Consider the following 19,249-nt stretch of genomic DNA (forward strand, 5'->3'; position numbering starts at 1 on the left):
CTGAACTAGAACTGAACTAGAACTGAACTAGAAATGAACTAGAACTGAACTAGAACTGAACTAGAACTGAACTAGAACTGAACTAGAACTAAACTAGAACTGAACTAATGTATAAATTTAGGCTTTCACAATAAAAATATATTAACGATAAGTTGTATTATGTCTTTGTTTTGCTTTAATTTTAATAAAAATTAACATGTCAAAATAGATTTTTGTATGCAATGTAATATTAATTTTTAGTGATTATTTCCATTTCTATAGTGATACAAATTATAAAACTATTATAGATGGTCATTTTAATATAATTTAAAGTTGATAACAATTTATTCTAACAGTGACTATATATTCTTTGTTAGCCACGTATTTGAAAAATACTTAAATATTGTTGAAACTCAAAATATTGAATAACATAAACTCACAAACAACCACAAAAACAAAGTACGTGAGTGACATAGACCACATAATTTAGAAAATAAAAATTGTAAAAATGTTCGCTTGTTTGTAAATTTGCACGGGCATCATTTTAAGTGTTGTGTTATGCGGTGGAAAAAGTGGCAATATTGTGTGTTTTTCTTGTTTGAAGAGCCTCTAAGCTACATTTCATGGAATAATTTGTAGAATAACAAAACATAAAAATAGAAAAATAAAAAAGGAAGAACAAAATATTTAATAGTAAATAAATGGTATGAAAAATCAATATCTATTGTTTGCCCAAGTATTAGTATTAATAACAACAATGTAAATTTATATCTATAAGCGTTGTGTGCGTATGAGTAATATTGAAATTACTCATTCGCATGTGTGGTTTTCAGCCAATATTTTTTGAGTACTGATAAAATACTACTTAGATTTAGCGTGATTATTAAAATATGGATCATTAAAAGAATGGCTGTAAACCAACAATATGATATATGTACTTATATATTCTTGTTATATTCTAAGACAATATAGTCATTTGTCTGTAGAAAACATAATAGAGTTCAAAGGAAAGGATAAGCTTGGGTTTTTTCTCTAAACTCCCCTACTAGAGGCCAAGAAATTCTTACTTGTTCTGTTTAATTATTGAAAGCACAATAGTGGCTGTTTTAAATCATTTTGCTTGTTTTCACATTATGTGTTCATAAACGTTAAACAAAAATTCAATAACATTTGTTTCCTCTTAAGTAAACATTTATAAAATATGCCCTCTGAAGTAACATTTTAATTTATTTTTCATAAATACAACTTGAACCTCTATGTAGGCAGGAGAAAAAAAATATGTATATTTCTATAAAATAATAATTTATATTTGAAGTACTTATAAATCTCATAATTTTGATTACGCATAATTTCGTTTCAAAAGCCAAACAAGAAAAACCTTTATATACATATGTCGGTATATAAATTTATATTTATGTGGGTTTTTCCACTTTTTTACATTATTTAATATATTTCCACTTGTATACAAGTCAAGTCGCTTGATAATAACAATTCACGTGGCAAATCTTTGATGATGGCGGCATCGTACTCGGCATTTGAGATTTATTTTTTTTTGTGGAAACACACATGCTGGCACTAGAAGTTATAAACTGTCATTGAAAAAAGTATTTTTATATGTATGTATTCAAATTTATAAATACAAGAATATAAGAAAACTTGTATATTGCGTACTTCACCAAAAGTAAAAAATAATATAAACAAAACTTTAGAAGAAAAAAGATTTGTATATTTTACGCTGTTTTAGCATATTTAATAATGATTACCATGACGAAAAATTATTATAATAACAATATCATGAGGAGAAAAAAAAAAAAACGAAAACAATATCAACAATTCACGGATAACCCAATAAATACAAATATTTGTATGCAATACAATAGACTCTTTGATGTTGTGTATAAACATACATTTCTTTTGTTATAATTTATTGAACAAAAAATATAAAAAGGTTTCTATGGAGAAATCATTAGAAATAATTTTCATAAAATCAGTAAATTTGGAAGTTCTGACATAAGAATTTAAATTAAAATAAAATCGGTAAACATTTCTTATTTAAAATATTAACAATTTCTTCAGTCCTAGTTTAGTTATAGCTCGGTTTTAGTTCAGTTATAGTTTGAAATCAGTAAATTTCTTCTTCAAGAGAATCCGTTTAAATGTAAATACATAGATTTGTATATTGAAATTCCGTATCGAAAGCAGTCAACTTAGTGATGACATTCTCATAACAAGAAACCCTTAGTTTATAGCTTCTCAATAGATTTTATCATAAATTACCTAATAGTATTAGTAGTGAAATATAGTACATAATGAATCGGTTCACTTCACTTAGTTTTGTAAAAATCTATTGTTTATTGATTTTTATTCAAAATAAATTTGTTTATTGGGTCACCCAAATGCCTTTATACACATTGTGTATATAAAACAAAAATTGTATAAATAATCAAGTATTTTTTCTACAAACTTATGTACATACACATTTTTTTTATACTTATGTATGTACATATGTACTCACATTTTTGAACACATTTGAATTACTTATATTTATATGTATCAGTGTCAATGATAACTACAATAATCTTGGGTATTATTCTGTATAAAAATAATATGATAACGATAATCATAATCATAAACATAATCATATTTCAACAGTTTTTTTTCTGCGTATAAAACAGGAGCCGTAAAGTAAATACCTAAAAAATAAATATAAGTAATCCCTTAAGGAATTTCGTATTAAGTACGTAAGATGAAACTTAAAAAAGTAGAAAAATAATATAAAAAACAATTGCTTTGGTACATTATTGATGAAATATGATATCACATTATGTTGTTAAGAAAAATTGCGAAAAATGAACGACCCTTATTTGTCAAAATAGAAATTTTGGTAAAAGAAAAAAATGTAAGATTCTTGCAGACACATCATAAACCAATGACCCGTATATTTTGATACTGCTACAGTTTGCCTCATACGTATTTAAATCTAAAGGATATACAATTTCGCATGGCTTAAGCTTTTAGAGAGCCACTCATTCTTTTGAAGATTTTCGATGGAAATGAGATTGTTTGATATATAAATTCTTTAATATTATTATTGCATTATAAATTATATTATTTTCCAAAAAAAAATTATTGGTATTAACAATAACATAAAACAATGTTTTATATATGGAGTAAATGACGTAAAGTATTTAAAAATTGTATATGGTAAAATATTCATCTGTTAATGATGATAAAAACTATAAAATAGTTTTGAAAATTATAAACTTTAGATTAGATATATCTGATAGTCGCGTTAAGAAACATATCATTAAGTTTTAACACATACTATAGTCCGCACTAGTCCCACATATTGTAAAACCTTAAATTATTTGCAAATTTGCACTTCATGTTCATACAACTTATGTCCCAACTAATATAAATCATAGTCTGTTATATATATACATATAATAAACTGCGGCTGGTTACACTTTACTACATTATATTTAATTTTGCCACACAGTAAATGTTTTACCATTAAATTAAGGTCCAATGTTAAACATTTTTACATTTTATATTTTCGTTTTTTTAATTTCTCTGCAAAATGAAATTAACTACTTAAAATATCATTAAACATTAATTACCCTCAATTACGATTTCAACAAGGCAGCAGCCTTTAAAAAACTTTTTTTGCGTTTTTACCACGTTACAACTTTTTAGTTGTGCAACGTATTTTGTAGCTGTCGTTACTAAATGTGACTTTATATTTTATTTTGTTTATATTAAAATATTGCTGAATATATGTAAATATAACATAAAATGTACACTGTACTGTTTAACGCAACGGAAACTAGCGGCATCAGAAGAGGAGATGCAGGAGCCAACATATTTATTTATTCAGTAAAAAATAGGAAAAAACCGCAAGTAACAACTTTTAATTGCATGAATTCATAAGTGTTTCTGCTCCACAAATTATTGTATGAAAAAGTAATATATATGTATATAAAAAAAACAAACAACGAAAAATAGTATGTAAAGCTTATAAAAAACTATCTTGTTTGTTGTTATTAAAGTTAAAAAATAAACAAAAAATTATACATAAATATATTTTTATTTATTATATGTGTAGATTTTGCAGTTACATATGTTAAAGTTTGAATAAATATGTTAATAGAAATTTAATATTTAATAAAATTATTTTTATACTAAAGTATGATGTTCGGATATGTTTAGACTTGCTATAATAATAACAAGTAAAAAAGTATTTTCGCACACATTCGGCTATATGATAACATTCACCAGTTATGAGTATATTTAAAACGTTGTCTGAGACACTACAAAGTAATTTAAATCCTTAGTCGATAATCTATATTCATCTGTCAGTGCCTCCATCCGTCCGTCTGTGTGTCCTTACAATAAATTGGAATTTTTTAAATAATAAATTCAGGCTTATATTCCCCATTTCAATCAAATCGGGTTTTTTAATGGTATGGCCTTTGCTTTAAGAAAAATTTAACACCATTGAAAAAACATTAAAAACTTCTCATATTTTATTAAAATAATTTCAAGGGATTTTTCAATTTTCAATATTTTCTACTTTTATTTCAATATATAACTGATTTCACATTTTTAAACCCAAATAACTTTAAGCCTAATGTCAGCTACATGACACCATAAACATATATGTATGTAAAAATGTAAACTTTCTTTCCCGTTTTTTACATTTTCCAATACAATAGGCAGAGAGCAAAAAACATAAAAAGACAAAGCAAAAGCGTATGAACATCTGTCGTTTGCCATCCAAAAGTCAAATGTTTAAAAACCATCGTGTAAACACAAGAATACAAACAAAAGGAGACATCCTTGAAACAGGAAATTTAAACATGCTATAAATACAAAATAAACAAGACAACATTTAAAGTCGTCTAAGAACGAATTTATGATATCCTACAACATTTTAAAATACTTATATATTGTCTAAGATCATATTATATAGTCAGTATATATTTATATATATGTAGTAGATTAGTAGTAGTTCTAAAATTAGCCTAAATTTAGACCAGAAAATACTAACTCGCAATTGTTCATGTGATTTGATAGTTTTAGCATAAAATAAACACCAAAGAATAAAAAGATTTTATTACTTATAATACCACCGTTACATATGTAACTACCAACATATAATACCTATCTTATTAACCTATAGACTTATATAATAACAAACAACAAAAATAAAGATAACAATAAGGTTTCAGAAGAAGTAAAAAAAATATATATGTATAAACAAAATAATTTTAAAATGAAAAGTACTTTTGGCAGCAAGTGTTGAAGAGTATTTTTTGAATTTTTTATTCTATTTATATTTAAGAGTCTTATTGATTATTCATGTCAACACTGGATTATTGTGAAACAATAAACGTAAATTGATTTTTCTTATAAAAATATCACAGGCTGCTGTAAATATTAAGTTTTCCATAAAAAAGTAAATAGAGATTTCTACAAAATTTAAGCTGAATAAATATAAAATTATACATTTTTTATTTAAAAAATTTAATATAGAGATCAAAATATCTTGGTTAACCTTCGCCTTACCAAAGGTTTTTATGTTCATCATTTACCAATACCCACCCGGGTAACCTTTTTTCTTATATGATTTTAACAGATAAAGAATCGTAAATGAATTAATTGATGGTTATTTAATGCAAATTTAAAGACTGTATTTACAAAAGTAAAATAAAATATAATTACAAATAAATATGACGAATGAAATATTTAAATTTTCGCATAGGCTTTTGCAAACGATATTAAAAATTTTTATGTTCGTCGTTTACCAATACCCCATACGGGTGTTCTTGTCTTTTTTATGTTTTTAAGAGACAAGAACTCATAAATATAATAATTATAGATAATTAAATGAACTATTAGATACTATATTTACTAAAATAAAAAATCCGTTTAAAAGTCAAAAATATTAAACTTTTTCTATATAAATCGAAAGAAATCTAAGTTTTGTTCAGTGAGTCAAAATTTCTCTTAAATCGGAGCAAATTTGGCTAAGATATTAAAGAAATAAAAACGGAAAGGTCACCCGGGTGGGTTTTGGTAAGGCGAAGGTTAAATGATAATTTTCATAAAATTTATTATTTTTAAGAAAATTTGTCTTTCATCAATAAATTGCTTAAAGGAAACATTCAACAGAAGTAAGAATATTATAATTTGTGATTCCGTGTGAAATACCATCATTATCTAATTCTGAGTATATTTAAATATGTTCGTCTTTGTAAAACACACTCAAGATTAAACAAAGTAAAGAAATTTAATCTTATTCTGCCTAAGTGTTCTTTGATATCCTTAGAAAAATCGGTTCTCATGGGGAAAAGTTATGAATCGGGTATCAATTTTAAATACATCCGATACAAATGTACATTTTTTTGTATAGGTATTAACATCCTATAGAATGTTAAAAAAAAACTTTGAAATAAGTTCCAGTTCTGCAAAAGTAAGTAAAAACTTCCTAAAAGTGTCGTAAGTGTGTGTACAGAAATCAAAATATGTCGAAAACTAGAGCTAATCGAATTTTGAACTCAGCGGTTGGAATTAGCTATTTTTACTTAAAAGACAGCAAAATGTTTGATTTTGATGACTTATGTAATTAGTCCCTCAAGGTCCCAATTCATTTAAAAGCATACAACTCTTTATCAAATAATCATATCTATTCCATTCATACAGAAAATTGACTGTAAAATTTGTAGTAAAGCGGTTCTCATATAACTTGTATGATACAAGGTCCTTTACCCACAAGATCAAGACATCCGTTGGCACATCGGTCTACAATTGGTTGTTTTATGGTAATTATTTAAAAGGGACCTTATATGGAGGTCAATTCCTGGTTGTATGCTAAATTTCAGCTCTCTAGCTCTTTCCGTTTGGACTCCATTATCTTTTTAGCAAACGTATATGGCTAGAACGCATTGAAATTTGATATGGACCCACAATATATATAATTTTTTGGATCTTAAACCAACATTGCGATGTGCTAAAAACGAATTAGTTTCTTTTATTTTTAAAATAATAATAAAATATTTCTCTTTTGACACTTTAGCACATTTATTATCTATAAAAAGAAGCTTTAAGTGAACATTAATCTAATTGATAATTTTATTTATTGCCTTAAGTATTAATATTCAGTTCATAACCCAATTACATAAAACATTTGCTATTAAAACTGTTAATGGTTTTACATAATATTTTAGTATTCTATTTTTGTTTACAACATGAATTAAATAGATATGTAAATAATTTTGTGTTTTAAATTAAAACATCCGTTGCTTTTTTACCTTTTACTCTTATCTGAGGAAATCTCTAAAGATTTTTTCATATAAATACTCTTCAAGCAATTTGTGTCGCGGTATTCATTACAATTTCAATTTCGTTTTATCTGTCAAGAGTTTTTGAAAACGTTTAGAAGTGATTTGTTTGTGGTATTGTCATGTACTTGTATGTATATGGAAGTGTTTGAATGCGGTATCAGATATCATTTTGCATATACTTATATATAAGATAATGGTAACAGTTTAAATTGTATTTTTATTGTCATATACATATTGCAGGAGTTACAATAAAATTTTGGTTGATTAAATAAAACAAGTTTTGAGAAGTTGCTTTAATTTTTAGCTTAGATTATGTATTGATTTTCTCGTAATTTTGTTTACAATGATTTTATGTCAATTATGAAAAGTACCTTTGTTCAATCTGATCAGTTTTTCATCATATTTTACTCTATATAAATAGCTTAATCTTTAATAATACTTAAACATAACACTAGTCCTTAAATTCCTTTAAAAAACTAATTACCTACATGTCAGTTTTCTTAAATTTTACAACAGCAAACTTTTGTAACATAGAATATCTTCAAGGCTCAAACTGTTTAGTGTTTTCTTGTTTCATTTTCTATTTCCTTTTTGCAACATTTATTTCAAATGTTGTTGATGTCTTAAATTCTGTAGCTGTTTATTATTGTATATCTTTGTAACTGATTCTATTGTTACTTTTGTTATTGTAACAGCTGTAATCCTCTCAACTTATCTTGGAAAGATAAAATGGTCATGATTTTCTACAAGTAGGTTTTGTACAAAGGCCATTTATTTCGTTTTCTTCTGTTTTTTGTTACTATAACATTTCAAGTTTATGTTGTAATTCAACTAAAGAAAAATAGAGCCATTGATTTGTTAACAAAAAATACAAAAAAATACGATACACACAACTTGTTGTTTACAACAGATTTTAAGGCTATCTTAAAGTTTTTTCTTGTTATTTTTATGTTCAAATTTGTTTTTTTGAAATTGTTGTTAACTGTTTTATTTTGACAAGACAAGAACTAACAAACAAATCTATGAGGTTAAGTGTAAGAAATGTATAAGAATTTATTTTCTCTAGATATATTATCTGAGTAGATGAAATGGAATGTTATTGAAAGAAAATATAAAATAAATGGTGCGAATTTAAATGTATTTCATTTTAAAAATTTATGTGTATAATACATAAATATTTTATTAGTATATGGGGAATTTCGTGTCAAGTGACCCAACTTTAAAAATCAATGTCTTCCGATTTAGACAGATTTTGCATGGATATCATTATTTAAATATTTTTAAAATGAACCTTGTACTGCTATGACCAAATGTGATCCGATAGCAAAATATTTTACAGTTACATTTCTGTGTAAAGAAGTAATAAATTTACCTGATTTTGTATAGATATATTAATTATGTGAAAGTAATATCTGTGCCAAATTTTGCTTACATATTTTAATCAAGTAATAAGTTATGTTCATTTAAGCGATTTTCGGAAGAGGTTTTGTATGGAAGCTATGACCAATTGTGGGCCGATCGAAAAAAATGGCAAATTTCGTATAATTATCTTATTTAGGTAATGAGTTATAGGTCTTTAAGTGATTTTTGGGAGGGGATCTTTATATGGGAGCTATGAACAAATATAGTAACATCTATTTTTACTGTAACATTTCTATTCTATTAGGGAAGGGTCATAACCCTTATGAACCGATTTCGGCAATTGCTAACCGGTATCAAGCTTTAATGGAGAAACAAAAGTGTAGTGACAGTCTTCTGTTGTAGTTACATATTTTAAATATTGATTCATAATTTCTCCCGATGTGAACCGATTTTGCTCATTTTCGATACCAAACTGCCTAGAAATCTTTCGGCGGAATTTATTAATTTACTTAGCTTAGTTTTTACATGAGCGCGTTTTATACAGACAGCCAGACTGACAGACAGAGAGACGGACATAGGTAAATCGACTCAGAATTTGACCCATAGTTTTATATACCCTCTATCACCACTGATGATGTGAGAGGTTATAAAAATGGAATCTTTCTTGCTAATGATAATTACGTATACTTTATAATAATATAGAAACACATTATTCATACGCTAAGGTGTCTCTTTACAAGCCTCCTAAGCATGTAAATTGAAAAAAATATAATAAATAGGCTTCATTTAATATTCAGTGGTTTATTTAGCATTTTAATTTCCAAAAAGCAATAAATAAAATGAAAAACAGACTATGACCCATACCTATACTATACTTAAGCAAATATTTATTGCTTTTTATTATACCCTACACTTTTATAGCGTATTCTTTTGTGTTGATGAAAAATATGGGCCCTACGCGCATCTCAAGTTCAGAATCATTTCTGGATCTATTAATCTATACCTGTTCGTCTGTTCGTCCAAGATGATTTGATAAAATATGATTTTGTAAAATTAGGAACATATTCTTTTTTAACAGAAAAAAGTTTAAACACTAATATCGCGACATAGTTCTTCAAAAATAACTTTAATGTCATCATAAATAGCTATACTATAATTTATAAGGATGGGGCATATTTACCTTTTCTTTTATATATGTAAGTCTTCTTTAAGAATATTACTTTTTTATCAAACAAATTTTAAAATATTTCGGAATTAAGGTAAAATATTTGATTGTTAAAAAAATAATCCACAATTTTAACATACACACTGGTACAGGGTACATTGTGGTCAGTCATTATTAGTTGTTTATATTTTCATATTTTATACTCTCCATACAATTAGTGGTAAAATAGGGTATATGTTTGTTGGTCTTTCCATGTGCAACATCGAAGCATAATATAATGAGGCATAAGATGTATTTTTGATTGTTGTAAAATACTTCGAGTCATCTTAACCCTTGATGACCATAAGCAATTATACTTGCCATAAAAAGGTTTGGTCGTCAAAGGGTTAAAGGTAAATTTTGAACAATTTTAGAATTATCTACTGATAAATTATTTAGATAATTTTTGATCCAAATTTGTTAAGCCGAATAGAGCAAAGTGTCTTATTTTTCTATAGCGTACTCTAGAATTAAAAAGTTGTTTATTTAAAAAAATTTTATTTCATTGTCTTTTTTCTGTTAACTATTTTGCAAGTTAAAGTTGTCAAGTTTTTTTGTTTCCATTCGTTTCGTACAAATAAATTTTATCATCAAGAAATTTTGCGCTTTTCTGTGTGATTTCGAAAAAATATAAAAAAGAAAACAACAAATTGAATAAACATATACATATATATGTAGGTATATGATTAATATGTACATAACAATACAGTGGTTAACAAAACAATGGAAACTTTTTTCAAATATTTCAGAAATGGTTGAAATTCTAAAGTTATTGTTGATATATTATTAATAATAATTATTAATTTTTATTATTATACATGTATTTAACAAAATTAACAAAAAAGCGAAAAAATAATTAATTAAATTCAGAAAAAGGAAAACCAAATAACTTTTATTTATTTCCATGCAACTGACAAAACATTGGAAACTTTTGAACTATTCCAGAAAAGAAGACTTTTACTAAAAAAAAAAATGCAAAATAGCTATGTAAAAAGCATCGTTGTTTACTGTTATTTCAAGATATTCCTCATATTGAATTTTTTGGAATTAATTTTTTATTTCATTAAAAAAATGGCTAGATTTCCGATTTAGAAAGCAAAATAAGAAACGATTTTAATACTTTTTTAATATTTCACCAAATTTTTGTTGGTCTGTGATTAATATTTAATGAAACAAATCAAATTTAAAATTAATTTTATCGGATCTCTACCTTATGTATGGTATAAGGTAGAGATCCATTAAAAAATCATGAAGTATTCCTCCTCTGTGGAAACTAGGCCCGCAGTTTGGAGATTTAAAAACGATAATGGCCATAAAAGCCAACTTTAGAGATGCAATCGAGTGGGTAGACTCAAAAATTATACCTATATTAAAGTGGCCTGCCTATTCACCATATATCAACCCCAGAGAAAATCTATGTAAATGGATCGGTTCATTATTTCACCTAGGCCCCATAGAACTGAACCTGCCGAATAGGGCTTTTAAGTTCATAATTATGTTTAATATACTCGTATCTCGACAAAAAGCTGCATAACCAAGTTCTATACTAGTCTTGATATCCCTGATAAACTTTATAATTATAGGAACTCATTTGACTCTAGCCCCTCTAAAAAGCCCCATCAAAATTTTACTTAAATATCCACAGTTTTATCAAACAGTAAATGGCTTTAGTATATCTAAGGCAAGGTACAATTCAACTTAAATGCTTTATGAAAACTATATGGTCGGCCTCGCCCGACTATAACTTTTTACTTGTTCTTTTAATTATATTCATGAAATGTTATTAATTTGGGTATATAAGGATATATACAAATAAAATTCTAAAAAAAGAATTTCCTATTAAAGTTTTGAGTTTGAGAAAAAGTTTCCATTATTTTGTCACACACTGTATATTATATATTTTTAAGAGACAAAAATGTAGTTCTTTGTGAACATCAATAGTTTTTGTTGCTGTTTTGTGCTCATGGTGCAAAATAGAAAAAGAGAAGAATAGATAAGGGGCGTAAATAAACGTAAAAGTTAATTTAGGTTAAAACACTTGATAAAGCAGTGAGTGTAACAAATAAATGTGGTTTTATGTTTGTGCTAGTGTGAGCATTTTCATCTTCTGGTTACTCGCTTTACATAGATATTTGTTTTTGTTTGTTGCTTTTTGAAATTTATTTAAAGTTTTAAATGTAATCAAACCCTTGTTTATTCATTTTTCTATCTATATTTTTTTCCTTCGAATCCTTCTAAATAATTATTTTATGTCCTTATTCTAACGGTGACAGATGATGTCCTTTTAGTTTTGTAACATTTTGTTGTGGTATATTTGTTAGTCTGTTTTCTAAGTATGGTATGTGTGTGGTATTAAAGGGTTATTTAGTTAATGTAATTGCTTTAGCTATTCAGCTTTGGTCATTTAACTGGTGAAGGTTAATCTAAGAATTCGTTTAAAATTAAATATATTATCTTAAGATAAGTATATGGAAGTGGATTTTCTAAGATTTTCATATATGGGCTTCTGAGAATTACTATTAACATTTACAGTTTAATTCTTTATATATCAAAGTATTTTTAGTGCCCGTCCTCGTACCTATATATGCAAGTATGTATGTGTATGAATGAGCGTTTGTGTGAACAAAGTGTTTATTTAAATTATTCTCCTCCTAGCTGGTTTTGGTGCCGTTATATGGTTGATGTCATTGCCTGAATGATGAAGGACACTAACTTGATGACAGAATGAATATTTAAGTGGTTTTTAATTACTCTAATGTTTTTCTATTTTATTTCAAATAAGCCGGATAACAAAAGTTTTAACGAACTTGTATGGACAAAAAACGTTTAATAACAATTTTAAGTGATTTAAGAAAAACTGGAAAAATTTCGATCAAGAATCATGACATTTAGGTAATTAATTGTTTGTCTAGTGAATACTAATGAATAAAAGGACTCAGCATGTTGACCTTTCGATACAAAGAAAGTTAAGACTTTTATTGTTTTTCAATTGAAGAGTTTTAAGTATTATATTTTGCTTAAACTTTTTGTTTTAAAACATGTTTTAAATTTAAATTTTTTAAATTAATGTCATTTAAGAATTTACTTGTTGGAAACAAAATTAGCTATGCAATGAGTTTTATGCGGAATAGTAAAATAAAAATTTTAGAAAAGTTTAAAAGAAGTTTGTAGACTTATTTTAAATTTTAGATTATTTTTATAAATATGTTGTTCACAAAATCGAAAAAAAATACTTGTTATGATTGTACATTAATTATTTATTTATATATTTCTTTCTTTTATAATATCCTATGCTAATGCTTTTAACAATTTGTGAATCAAAGGATATAAAAAGTACATTATATATAAATTCAATTTCTTTTTTTTATTTGCATCCACCTAATAAAAACACTAACGGAACAAACTAGATTTCCATTTTGATAAAAAAATTTACATTTTTATAACAATGTTGAGCAATGAAAATAAACACAAAAACAAAATCTAAAATATAAAGCGTTATGGAACAAAATCCAAAGTCAATTGTGAAACGCATACTAAATTTGAATAAACTCATTTAACATATGCATACTTATACAGGGTGTTGTAAAAGTTGAGGTTTAAGTTTTGTAAATGTTTACGAGAGAGTGAGATTATACGCTCCCTCGTGTAAAAATTCATGTACATAAAAGCAGAATTTTGTTGACTATGTGGGTATCCTATACGTACCAACATATGTCTCATCATGCAGTGGTCTGTAATTATAACCGTGAGAAGCCTAATCTTTGTCAGAATGGACCGGAGCAATCACTTTCACTCAAAGCCGAAAAATCTTTTAATTTTGATAAAATCATCAGGAGATAGAATATCATGTCGGTATTCTGGTTTTAAATCATGGGCCAGGATTGGTCTGTCTATCTTTTGGAAGATGATGTCGTGACTAATACGATTCTTTAACTCATTCGACTGTTTAAGTCGTAGAGCAAATTTTGCAAAAATGCATTTCACATATATCAAGCCCCCTAATCGAAAGACAAGCTAATCATTGTACCTTGTTAAAAATTGAGAGATGTGTCTTGGTATCCACCGCTCTCTTACTTTTTTGAAGAAGATATAAATTTGGTAATAAGAAATTTTCCTACCTTATTTTAAATAAAGCAATCAGATTAAATTGGTCGAATCTTCTTTTAAATATTTCACCATTTTATCATTAGGATTATATTAGAGCCGAAAATCTTTTTTTTTTCCCTATCTTTTTTGATACTATTACAAATTAAGTTTCTTTTGCAATTACATATCTGAATTTTAGCTTAATTTTTGATACCACCGTAATATTCATGTATGAACATATGAAAATAAAACTTTCATACAAATAGTTCTTGTTTTTGCCTGAAACACTCCCGGCAAAAGAATATGAAATAATAATGAAAAAAATAACGAAAAAAATATATAAAACGACAACTAAAATAAAGTAAAAGTTTTTATTTCTCTATGACATAGATAGAATTTTTTACAAATAGCAAAAAAGAAAAAACTTTACATAGTCATAGAGAAATAACATTTATTTACGAGACTAAACATGTGTGTATGTTTGTTTTACTTAAAGTTGAAATATAATATATTTTTTCTTCCTTAGATGTTCATCTGAGTATCGTTCTTATGAATAGGGATAATAAGATGAGACCGACTTTATGATGTCCTTCAGTGATTATGATAGCTTAAAGCGTGACCATTATTAAGTATAGCAGCAAGTTGTGGTTTTTAAGATTAAAGTTTTGCTTTTGAGATTTTTAAACCTCAAGTAGTGGGTGTGGCTTAAGGAAAGAGATACATATATGTATGTACTTCTATATGTATATTATTGCCAGCATTTATGACCGTATATACATATATATCGTTACCTGAAATGCAAAAAGGCGTAAAACCAGAAATTAACTTTTTAATTTAAAATGTTTTACTGCATAGAAATACATGTTGTCGCCAATTGTAGGAAGTCTACTTTAAAAACTTAAATTTTATTATATTATAGTATGAAATGCAAAATGCCATAATAAAAATTTAGTAATTTTTACAAATCTGAACAATAGCAACATAGGCAATGTCAGGCGTTATATTTATATTCAAACGTGTTATTGACAACAATAGGTTTTATATAATATAGCGTTTTATCCCTCCAGTAAGTTGTTTGCATTTAAGGTGACTATATTTTAGTACACTTAACTTTGCAAAAAGATTAAAATTTTACGAAGCAGTCATTTATCAAATGCGTAAGAAAATGACTTATATAATGATATCATTGTAAGAAATTTAAATTTTGTAACTTGTTATTTGAACTTAATTAATGTATAAATCAAAATACTTCTGTGGCCTTATGAAATAATTAGACAGACGTCTGTCTGCCTTAGGGTCATGGAACATAAATATAATTAAAATAATTGATATACCAATAATGATTTAAAAATTGTATGATAAAATTAATAGTTTTAATGATTTGCATACCTTACACCACCACCAGTGGGGAGGGTATTATGCGTTTGTGCCAATATATATAACACCCAAAACTATTTGTCCCACAAATATCACATAATCACTTTTCGAATCGATTTAGCTATGCCCACCTTTTCGTGTGTCCATGAAAACATTGTGCACTGCAGGCATCAGTGTTCAAAATAAATTGATCCAATTTGAAATTTACATTTTTTTACCCTATTGAAGCCTATGGTTGAAATCGGTCCATTATTTCACCTATCCTCCAATAGGACGTTTGAGCCATTAATATGTTAAATGTTGTTGTATCTCTCCAAAAATTGTTTTATATAAGACCTAATGATGTTGTTGATTTTCGTAATACTGGGACCGCATATGACCTTGTTCTCCATTAAAGATACGTGTTGGATATCTTATGGTTTGTCATACCCATCTATAAATGCTGATTTATATGAGAATTTATTTGTTAGGAGTTATATAGGAAGTTTAGTTATGGACATTCATCAAAAAATTTCATATAGTAATTTAGTTTTTGTATACGTACATGCAGTGTTGCCAGAAAATTAATTTTAAAATATGCTTAAACTTGAAAATCGAAATGCTAAAATATGCCACAAAAGAACAAAAAATTGATATACTTTTTTAATATAACAAAACAATGAATTTCAATTGTTACAAATATTAATTATTATTTTTTTTTCTATTTTTGTTTATAACAACTGTTATTTCGTTTAAATAAATTTAAGTTTATATATTTTATATATGGGATTCTATCCGGTATTTACCCGGTAGTTGCGAAAATTGTGGGTAAATACATTTTTAATACGTTTTATTTTTTTCTATTCATACGTATTTTGTTTTTTAGATAATTTGATATAAGCTAACACAAATATTTTGCTGTGTTCTTTAGATGAAATGTATCAAATATAGTAAGTGTCGTGCCGATTTCTAATTGTCCCGTATACAAGTGGCAGCAGCGAAAACAAGTTAAACAGAAATTAACATGTTGTTCGTGATCAAGTTTGGAGCAAATTATTTTTATTTTGTATTCAATTTTTTGGTCATAGTCCCCATATAAGGTCCCCTGCAGAAAGTTTTTTTTATGCCTTAAACATATCAGTAAAGCTAGAAAATTTTATTTAAACAAAACTTTAATGAACTTAAATCGCTACACTAATATTTAAAAGTACATATCCATATTTTACCATAAGTTCTTTGTCATTGAAGATTTTAAAAACTAGACACTATTTTCTAAACCTTGATGTACAAAATGATTGATATTTCTCTTTACGGGACTTATTAATGCGTTTATAATATGAAATTATAAGGACTTGTCACTTTCTCATAGTATATTTTTGCATACCACAACAAGTATAGAATATGTAGAATTTTTTAAATTTTTTTATTAACTAAATTATACTAAAAAGCATTTAGTATAATTTAAAAAAATGCATAAATGTAACACTGCGTATATGCAATATGTGCGGTTGTTTGTTTTCCTTAACTGGGTATCTGTGGATTTTTTAAACATAATAATTGGTAAATTGCAGACTGCGTAGCACTGGTAGGTGGATCTTCTATTCCAGCGGTTCCAATCTCTATAATGTTATTAATAAGTATATTCCAAAAGCGCATTTTGATAGGAAATTTCAGTATAGTATATAGGAGTTTTCTTTTGCAGAACTTCTAGCATTTCTGCTTACATGTTTAAAGTATAGACTTAATGATGATTTTCATCAATTAAAAGTTTTATAAAAAAATCAGTTGTACAATTCAGTTAATTTCAATTATTTTATTGATTATTTTGAAAAGAAAATCACAAAAAACGCGGATTTTGAAAATAGAAAATTTTATTGAAAATTTGTTTATTGTAATCAACGAATAATATAATCATGTGTGTAACAATGTAAAAATTTCAAAAAAAAAATTAGATTTTTTTGCTATTACAAATTGAAAGCGTCTCTCACAGACCTTTCTTCTGAATATTTCATATGAAAAAAATCATAAAAACCTCAAAAAGGACCTTTTTATCCTTTAAAAAACAATATCTAAGAATCAATTAAATTTTCGTTTTAATTGGGAAGATTGGCACTTACTTTTTCCTTCATAAAACGGGGGCATTCTAATGTACATACATATTTATTTAAATATGGTAAAAGGAAATAATATAAAGTATATTTTATTCATGTCTTTATAGTTAAATATCCTTCAACTCTTTACATTTATTTTTAAATTGTCTATTTTAATTAGTAGTGTATTTAAATCACTTTTAATTTGTTGATATTCCTGTGTTATTTTGTTTGCTATCAGCAGCAGGATTGTATGAGCAACAACGGAAAAAAATTCAGTTAATTGCAACCATTGTCTGGTGTTCTTTTTTTAAGAAACTTAATTAGAACACATTTTTCCCCCAGTAGTCTTGTCATGTTGCTATAACAATAAAAAGTACAAAAGAATTTTTATTACTATCATGAATATACAATTTTGTGTTCATTTTTCTTTTATTTCTCATTTCTTTTAATGATTTTTTCCTGTTAATTTCAAAAAGTCAAGCATGTTGACATTAAAATTGTACTTTTGTAGAAAATATCTTTCAACACTTTAAGAGAAAGGACTGAAGTAGTAACTACTTAGTTGGGAGATAAGAATTATCAGTTGAATTTTGTTTTCAAATTCTCGAAGTTTTAATTAAATTTTTTATTTGTTAAAGATTAACAAGTAAGAAATTAGAGTCTAGCAAGGCCGACCATGTAATACCCTACACCTGTTACAAGAATAAAATGTGATATAGTTTTCATAATAAAGCATTTATATTGTATGGTACCTTACCTAAGATATACTTAAATCATTTATTGTTGAAAAATTATAAAGTTCAAGAAGGTCATCAAGGCTAGTACCGAACTTGGCTTTGCCCTTTTTTTGTCGATATGCGTTTATATTAAACATAATTATGAACTTAGATGCCCTATATGCTGAAATAATGAACTCATCTTAAACGTTTTCATTTTCGTCCCTGGAACAATAAAATATCATGTGCAAATTTCATTGAGTTATCAATTAAATTTCGACATGTAGTTTGATCACATGGTTTACAGGGACGAACGAACGGACGGACAGACTGATGGTCGGACCCGCTAAAGTGGTATAGGGTATAAAAACATGTAATATATTTAAAGTTTTGTTGTAATGATTGATTGTCGAATTCCATCCTGACATATCATAATGAACGTAATATTCCTGAGATATAGAAAGTCTATATATCAAAAAAAAAATATATATAATTAAGTATTTAATTAGTAAAAAACCTACAGTTTTGTCCTGTTGTTAGTAATTTTTAAAATTTCTCAAATTTTGTTCATCTTTTATAGAAACAAAATAACAAATTTGATATCACCTGAGAGACCTTTGAGAGGCGTTTCCTATGATATATCATCGTTTATGCGGTTATTAAAAAATATTGAAAATATTAAAAATTTTAGGAAAACTTTTAAATACACAGTGCAACACAGAAAAAACCATATGCGGACACCACTATATGATAAAAAACCAATAATATGAAGACAAGAATACAAAAATGCACCTAAGACTTTAATAAACAACTTTCTAGAACATATGAAATTCTTAGGAATGATAATTAAGTCAAAAAAGTAAAAAGTAATTTTAAGCTGATTACGAGAAAAATAATTTTAAAAATTATAGAATATTTCTGATTCACAAAATGATTTTTAGTGAGTTTGAGAGGCATTTTGCTTTTGCTTTTTATCGAAATAGGTGTCAAAATTGTCGTAATTTTTAGCTCATACAGAAAAATATTCCAAAAATTATTAGACATTTAATTTCAGAATTTTTTGAAATTTGTATGCCCTTTATAATACGATAAATGTCATTTTGCGGA

The 19,249-nt window shown here is 26.5% G+C and overlaps 1 protein-coding gene across 4 annotated transcripts in view; it reads right to left on the reverse strand.

Annotated features, from left to right (window-relative positions):
• The window catches only part of LOC111691225, a 519,435-nt gene that overhangs the window by 165,551 nt on the left and 334,635 nt on the right, over positions 1-19,249 (reverse strand). The window lies entirely within an intron of this gene.

Source organism: Lucilia cuprina, chromosome 2 (genome assembly GCF_022045245.1).
Source record: "Lucilia cuprina isolate Lc7/37 chromosome 2, ASM2204524v1, whole genome shotgun sequence".
Lineage (NCBI taxonomy): Eukaryota > Metazoa > Arthropoda > Insecta > Diptera > Calliphoridae > Lucilia > Lucilia cuprina.